The sequence below is a fragment of the Camarhynchus parvulus genome, chromosome 2, assembly GCF_901933205.1.
Source record: "Camarhynchus parvulus chromosome 2, STF_HiC, whole genome shotgun sequence".
Lineage (NCBI taxonomy): Eukaryota > Metazoa > Chordata > Aves > Passeriformes > Thraupidae > Camarhynchus > Camarhynchus parvulus.
This window is the reverse complement of record NC_044572.1, coordinates 150,188,796-150,196,987: the sequence shown is the minus strand read 5'-3', so window position 1 is coordinate 150,196,987 and position 8,192 is coordinate 150,188,796.

Sequence of the window (8,192 nt, the reverse complement as noted above, 5' to 3'; positions counted from 1 at the left end):
CCACTCGCTGCCTCACATCTGGGCGCTTGTATGTTCCTACCCCGGCCACATCTGGATGACCCCACCTACCACAAGGAGCCCCAGCTGCCACCCCAGCCACATCTGGGGTGCTCATCTTCTGTCCTCCACCATCTCCTGGCCACATCCCTCCCTCATTCTGCCCCTGCAACCCCTGCACCTTCCCCCCGGCTCCCCCCCTCCTCTCCTCAACATCTGGGCTGCTGTGCCCTTGCCCTGTTGGTGGCTGGTCCTCTATAAATCATAGTTTAATATGAAATATAATGAAAAAATAATGAAGAAATAAAATCAAATCCACTTTATTCCTTTTTGCAGGCAAATCCTGCCCTGTATTCCTGCTCTGAAACATTGTCGCGACCACAAGAAGGTCCCTGAGTCTTTACGTGGGCCACAATGAAATTAGTGAGTGATAAATCCCATTTATATCAATGGGACACAGGGAATTCCGTGCGGATCCAACTGCTTATTGGGTGGAAAATGTTAGCCCAGGATACATTAAATATTTTATAGGGTGTGGATTTATTTTATAACTGCATTTATTAAGCCCGTTCCACCTTTCCCAGTTATTTTTGCTCATTAGGGCTTCAAGGGCTGTGTGATCCCAGGGAAGAGCTTCTGTCCCTCCGGGATTTTCCAATCCAAAAGGAACAGCTGTAGTAGAAAAGTGGAATTACTGATTAATCTGGAATATTTCATGGATGCATCCCCCAACAGCTGCTGTGGTGTCACCAAACAGCGTGGGGATCCCATTCCACTCTGGTTTTCCCTAAGGATGAGCCAAACCAGCTCTGTGCTACAATTTTCCCAAGCAGAGCTCCGGATGGATCTCCCATTCCAATTCCAATTCAATGTCCCATTGCAAAAAGCACCTACAAAGTGAAAATCCATAAAAATACACAAAAACTCCGCTTAATTTCTAATGGATTTATCCCAGGTTGTGCTTGGGTGGGATTGAGGGGCAAACTGGAGCTGCTCCGGGCTAGGACAGGTTTTTCCCAGCTCACATCCCTGCAAAACCCATCGTGGACATGGAAAACTTAGGAGAAAGCTGAGTAAATCTCATGGAATCCAGGGAAAATGGGAGAAATTCAAACCCAGGCTGCCCTTGGAAGGAGGCGGACAAGGGCGAACAAGCCCCGGCTTGCAGTTGTCCTTCCCTGCTCCCTTCCCCGGGGCTGGCTCCCATCCCTGGACAACCTCCACTCATCCAGCCAGAAAGGTGGCTTGGATGTGTTTTTCCTGGGATGGCGCAACAGGGATCAAAGAGGCTTTCCCAGATCCAGCCCTTCCTCCGGGGGTTTCCGCTCCCGGCCGCGAACCGGGCGGGACCTTCCCGAGGGAATGCGGGGTCCCCCCTCCTCATCCTGGCTGGGGATTCCACATGGAGCAGTGCCCTTTATTGACTCAAATCCCTGAGTTATCCTGGAATTTATGGGATTGGTTTGGGTTGGAATGGGATTGAAGATCATCCAGCACAGAGGGCAGGGAGACCTTCCACTAGAACAGGTTGATCCAAATCCTTGGATGTTTCCAGGGATGGAGCAGCCACAGCTTCTCTGGGAATTCCATTCCAGCCCTTCACCACCTTCACAGGGAAAAATTCCTTGCCAAAATCCCATATAATCTGACCCTATTCCAGTTTAAAGCCATTCCCTGTGTCCTGTCTCTCCATCCCATGTCCCAAGTTCCTCTCCAGCTCCCCTGGAGCCCCTTTTGGCTCTGGAAGGGGCTTTGAGCTCTCCCTGGATCCTTCTTTTTCCCCCTAATTTGGGGAAAGCTTTTGCCCACAATCCCAATTCCCCATCCCATTCCCAGGTGTGCTGCTCACACCTGGTTTGGGATCGATGAGGACATTGGGAAGCTCAGCTGGGATGAGTTTCCTGATGACATCGGGGGCAGGTTGGAAGCAATGGACTCATCCCATGAAAAGGGCTGGAGAGGAGTGGGATGGGTTTCAGGATGAGGGTTCTGGGCAGTAGGACCCAGTGGGATCTGGGCTTTGTGCCCAGATTCCTCTACATCCAACCATGGAGCTCTGGTGAATGAGAGGCAGCTGAGAAAAGTTGGATTTGGGGATTAATTTAATTATGTAATTGAAGAGGAAGCATCTCCTGTCAAGTAGGTTTTTCCTGATTATTTTTAAATCCATATTTTCATCCCCATTCTCCACCTGAGTGGTCCAAAGTATTTCCCTGTTTCCCAGGTCTCATTGCTGAGGGGTTGCTGGTTGAGGGACACTCCCAAAATTCAGCTTTTGGGCTAAAACTTCATTTCCCAGGGTGCATCCTGGGCTGGGAGCCTCCAATCAGGATGAGGGAGACTTCTAAGGAGTTTCCTGGGAGAGGGGGGAACTTCCCTTAGGGAAGCAGGTGGGTGAGGAGTGAGGTCTTCTCCAGGCTGGTGAGATTGGGAATGTTCTCCTGTACCAACTGAGCTTCATCCCAACTGCAGCTGCAAGTGCTCTTGGCACAGGAAAGCCTGGTAAAATATGGAGTTTTTCCAAGTGTTTTCTACTCCCAGATAAATTTTCAGGGTGTTTTATACTGGTTTTCACTTACGTCCGTGAGAAATCCTAGTGGGTTTTTTTCTTCAGTGTGGAGGTTTTTCATGGATGGGGACCAGGAATATCCTTACATCCTCTTGAGTTTTTAGGGAAAACAGGGATTTGGGAGAGTCTGGCTGCTCCATGAGAAGAGGAGAGGGGAGAGGTGGTGGTGGGGACTCAATATCTCACTTTACCCCTTTTCTCTGCTGTGCTTAATTGTTATTGATTGTGGTGGTGGAAGCTGTGAATTCCTGAACTATTTTGGGGCATTTCTTCTATTTTCCTTTTGTTGCCTTTTATTTTGCCACTTCCAACAGATGTTCAGGGACTGAGCTAAAGGATTTTCCTTCTTTTTTCAACATGGGTCCTCATTAAAGCTGAGCTTGGCCCTATGGGCTCCAGACTTTGGGATTGAGCTGTTGGGGTTTCCTTGGAGAGCAAAACTGGGGTGGCACCAACCCTGTGCTGTTTCCGTCTCATTCCAGTGACCATCCTTGGATTCTGTGCCTTAACACTCCCAAGAAATTGTGAATGACGGAGCCATGGGGGTGTCAAAAGCCAGTGAGGTGAACAGCAGCAGCAGGTGGGTACCATGGAGCGTGGCAGGGAATTCTGGGGGGCTCCAGCTTTGTTATTGCACTTGTTTTCCTGGAAATTTCATGCTCAAGCAGAGAAATTCCTCCAGAATTCCTTTTGGGAAGCCATTTTTGGTGCTGCTGGGCGTAAGGATTAGGAAGTATGGCATCATGCCGTGGTTTGTGGTCACCACCAAGGGGTTGGTTTCAGTGGGATCAATTCTTCCTTATCCCAGGAAGCGAAAGAACGAGTTGGAAAAGGGGCAGGACAAGCCAAAGGAGCTGGAATGCACAGTGAAGGTACCACACCCCACTCTGTGCTTTGGGGTGACCCTTGTAATTGTCCCAAAAAAATCTGTGGGATTCAAACCCATGGCATGAACTTCCTTTTCCTTGATCCTGCTCTGTCCTGGTGCGAAGCCTTCCACCATAAAAGGGAAGAAGAAAGAAAAATCAAAGGCCAAGGAAAAGCCACTGCAGGAAAACATCATCAGCAGGTCAGTTCTTGGAATGGGCTTTTCCATCTGGGTTATCCCAGAGTTGTGCATGGGAATGCCACAATGTCCGGCTCTGCTTTCCTTGTGTTGCTCTGATTATCAAAAGGAGTTTTTAATAGGGAAAAATAAAGGGCGCGGAGTGATGGGAAAAGGGGAATCACCTTCAGCTGAAGGATGGAAGGTTTAGATTGGATATTGAGAAGGAATTCTTCCCTGGGAGGGTGGTGAGCTCCTGGCAGGTGTTTTCCCAAAGAAGCCGTGCCTGCCTGTCTTGGTTTAGAGCAAAATTTTGGGAGAGAGAGAGAGACACTGTCCCATCCCTGGAAGTGTCCACGGCCAGGCTGGATAGAGTGTGGAAAAACCTGGAATAGCGAAAGGCGTCCCTAGCCATGGAAGCAGCTTGGAACAACGTGATCCCTTCCAAACCCAAACCATGCTCCTAAAATATGTGTGTGTCCCTTCTCCGTCCCCTTTCTGGCCAAGAAGCTCCCTGGAGCAGGAGGCTGCAGATGGGAATGGCCTTGGCTCCAGCCTCTGGAATGGGATCCAAGCCGAGGAGGGAGCTGCACCCGGGTCGGTACGTGGTGGTCGCTGTGCTGAAGGAGTGGGGGGCATTCCTGTGGTTGTGTTCCCAAGGGAATTGGGAGGGTTCTGTTTTGTGGTTTGGTGCAAGCCCCTGGAAGGAGCTTTTGAGCATTTGGAGTTAAATTAAGGAGCAAATTTCCTGGTTTTGGGGTTGAATACATCACATTTTGGTGGCACCAGTGGGGAGCGTCAGGATATGGGTGACTCTCATTTCTGAAGCAGGAGGTTGGGATTGGGAATCTCTTCCTCAGGAATTTGGTTTTCAATGCTTTCCCTGTTCATGCCCCCTTGCAAGTGTTCAAGGCCAGGTTGAATGGGGCTTGGAGCAACCTGGGATAGTGGAAGGTGGGGGTGAAATCAGATGATCCTTAAGAACTTTTCCAACCCAAAACATTCCAGGATCCTTTGCTGGTGCTGGAGAGCACAAATCCCAGGAAATCCCCGCTATATTTTGCTTTTCCTATGTTAATTTGTCCTCTTGGTGGAGATCATGGATCCGGACACTCCTTGTCCTGTTGTGTAAATCCAGCAGAGATGCTTTTCCTTTTTCCCTCTTTCCATCCCTCTCACAAAGAGGATCCCAAATGTCCCCAAACTCTCCTGGATGGATCAAATTCATGGAGAAGCCTTGAAACCCCCCAAGGGTGCCTGTGGTCCTGGCATTCCCAGTATGAACATCAGGCATTTTCAGGCAGGAATGACTTTGGAAGGTCATGGCTCTTCCTGAATTTCCCAACAGGGTTTCTGAAGGATTGTGAATCCAAGAGCAGGCGTGTTCCCAGGGAATGAAAGTTTATGTGGACCTAACCAACCCGTAATTAACTCAGAGTTTTATTTTCCCCTTAATGAGTTCACCCAGCAGCTTTCAAGAGAAATCCCTGTGTGGTTTTGGCTTCCCTTGAAAGCCTTGGGAAGAGAAACTTGGGGAAGTTGGGATTTAGAGTGAGAACCTCGGTGCTTGGCAAGCCCTGGATGAGGCTGGGATGAGTTTTGGGATGCCTTGTGCGGTCAGGAGCAGGAGAAGATGGTTCCAGCTTGGAAAACAAGTGTAAAAACAGTGGGATGGATTTTCTGGTGGCCTCCAAGGGACAAGCTCAGTTTCTTTTAGGTTCTCATTTATATTTTGATGGGTTTTTTTCCATTCTCCAGGATTTCTGGTGGCCTCCATGGGTCACATTTTAGGGCTCTATGTCCCCTCTGAGCTCATTTTCTTTTAGGTCCCCATTTTCCTTATATTTTGATGGGTTTTTTCTGTTCTCCAAGATTTCTGGTGCCCTTCATGGGTCACTTTTAGGGCTCTGTGTCCCCTCTGAGCTTGTTTAGCTTTTAAAAATTTCTTATAGGTCCCTATTTTCCCTATATTTTGAATTTTTTTTTTTTCTCCAGGATTTCTGGTGGCATCCATGGGTCAGAATTTAGGGATCTCTTTGTGTCTACTTGAGCTCATTTTCTTTTAGCTCTTATCCCCATTTTCCATACATTTTGGGTTTTTTTTTCCTTTATTTAGGATTTTTAGTGGCCTCCAGGAGTCAAATTTTAAGGATCTGTTTGTGTTCCCTCTGAGCTAATTTTCTTTTAGCTCCTATCCCTATTTTCTGTATATTTTGGGGTTTTTTTCCTTTCTTTGGGATTTTTAGTGGCCTCCACAAGTCAGATTTTAAGGATCTGTGTCTACTCTGAGCTCATTTTCTTTTAGCTCCTATCCCTATTTTCTGTATTTTTTTTTTTCCTTGCTTTCTGCTCATCCTTATTGTATTTCCCACCCCGTGGCTTTGCTCCTCACCTCTCTTTCCCCTCTTGCCATCTGCTGCAAGGGTGATTTCATCTTCCAAGCACCTGGAATTTGATCCATCTTTATTTTGGAGCCCTCCCATCCCTTCTGTTCCCTGGATTGCTCTCCCAGCCGTGCTTCCAATAAGCAGGTGGTTGAGGAGGGCTAGGAGTTTTCCTTTATTTATCCATAAAATTCTTTTATTGTGCTGCTGGAAGGAAACCAGGGGTTTCCTAACCACATAAAACCCCAAAACTTGGGAAAACCTGGTATTTTGGGTTCCTGGATTGCAGGCAAAGGGGCTGAGGGAGAGAAAAGTGCTGGTTTGGGGGTGATGCTGCTTTGGGGTACCTGTGCCAGGGAATCTTTCCCAAATCCTTGATATTTTCCAGGAGGAGACCAAAGCAACCTCCCCTCAAGGGCCAGTAGTGGGGCTGGAAGGCTCTTCCAGGTGAGTTGGGTCATTTTTTGGGTTATTTTTCTTCCAGAGAACTGGAATTTTGTCCTTTTTCTTCTCTTCCCTGTGGAGCTGTAAAATCCTGGTTTTCCCTCCTGGATCACTGGTGCCTTCCAGGAGCAGCTTCTCCACATCCTGGTGTTTTCAGTTACTTTAAAGCTTTCCAAAACCAAACCCAAGTGGAATTTGAGGCTCGATCCTGGGATTTGAGGGTGGAGAAGGAAGTTCCAGCCCCATCCACCCTCCCCAGTCAGCAGGGTGTGATCGCTCAGGTGCACATTCCTACATAAATTTGGGGAAGTCCTGGTGGGAACAACCACCCTCCCAAATCCTGGGAAAAGGCTGTTCTTTCCCTCTAGATCCTGGCAGAGATAGGAAGCAGAATTCCTAAAGCTGGTTAATCCTCTCTGCCTCATAAAAATTCCCAGTGAGAGGCCTCTAATATAAAACCTTGGGAGGAAGGAGCTGATCCCAAAAAGCACTGGAATTTTGCCCTCTGAGTCACGGATCTGCTCCCTGCCAATGGGATTGGAGGGGCTGAGCGTGTTTTGCAGGATGCTTTTCCCCAAGGAGTTTAGTGGGATTGTGTAACAGTGGGGAAAAAGCATCTGGCTCCTGGTTTTTTGGTTTTTTTTTTTTTAAGAACTTGTTTCCATCCCAAGCCAGCTCGAAGGTTTTCCTTGCTTTGATGTCCCACAGCCTGGTAATTAATTATCTGCCTAGATTAATTTATGGAAAGGGGCCAAAATTCGCACTTTCTGTTGCAGAAATTTTGATTAAAAGCAGGAATTGTGACTCTTCTCTATTTGGAAGTCCAGGAAGAGTGATCATTATCTTGCTTAGGAGGAAGAAACTGGACTTCCAACTCTTTTTTGGGAAGGATCAGGGCAGCTGGCTGTGCTTCCTAAGGGTTCCTGCTGCAGGATCCAGGAGCTGAGAAAAGCAGGGAATGGATCTGATCCGTGGCTTGAGCTTAGCTCCAGGATTAGCTAGGATGGACCAGGGGATTTATCTGGGAGGTGACAATGACCCAGAAGGAAAAGGGACACCATCACCTCAACATTAAACTCTTGGAATTCTGAGGGATGGAAAAAATACCCCAGATCACCATTAAACCATGTCCCAAAACACCACATCCACAGGTTTTTGGAACACTTCCAGGGATGGTGATCCCACCTGGACAGCCTCTTCCAGTGCTTGACCACCCTTTCAGTGAGGAATTTTTTCGTAATACCCCACCTAAATCCACCCTTTGGAGTTTTAGGCTCAGCCTAGGAGACCTAAGCTTGGTGTAGGCTGTGCTGCTGTTTCCTCATTCTTATTTTGCTTGATTTTTCTGGAATGTGAACACCTTGAAGACTCACAACTCCCTGCCTGGCTCAAAGAAGCCTTGGGAGAAATTATAGGGGCAGGTTGGTGCTTTATAAGGGTTGCAAATCCCACAGAATTCCCAAAGATTCGCCTGAGCTCTCTGCTGGGCAGCGAAACACTCCTGGATTCCTCACCCATATGGATGGTGCAGATCATGGATCTGGACAGTCTTTGTCCTGTTGTATTGATGAGGCTCCTTCCCTGCCCATTCCCCACTGGAATCATCCCCACTGTCCCAGGAATTGTGTCCCATCTGTCTCCTTTTTTCCAGTGTGTCCATGATTGCCTGATCCCTTCCTTTGTGCTGTTGGTGCTGCCAAACCTTTTCTCCTGAGGTTTTTCTGGGAATATTTCCTTAAGACCTCCCCTGTTT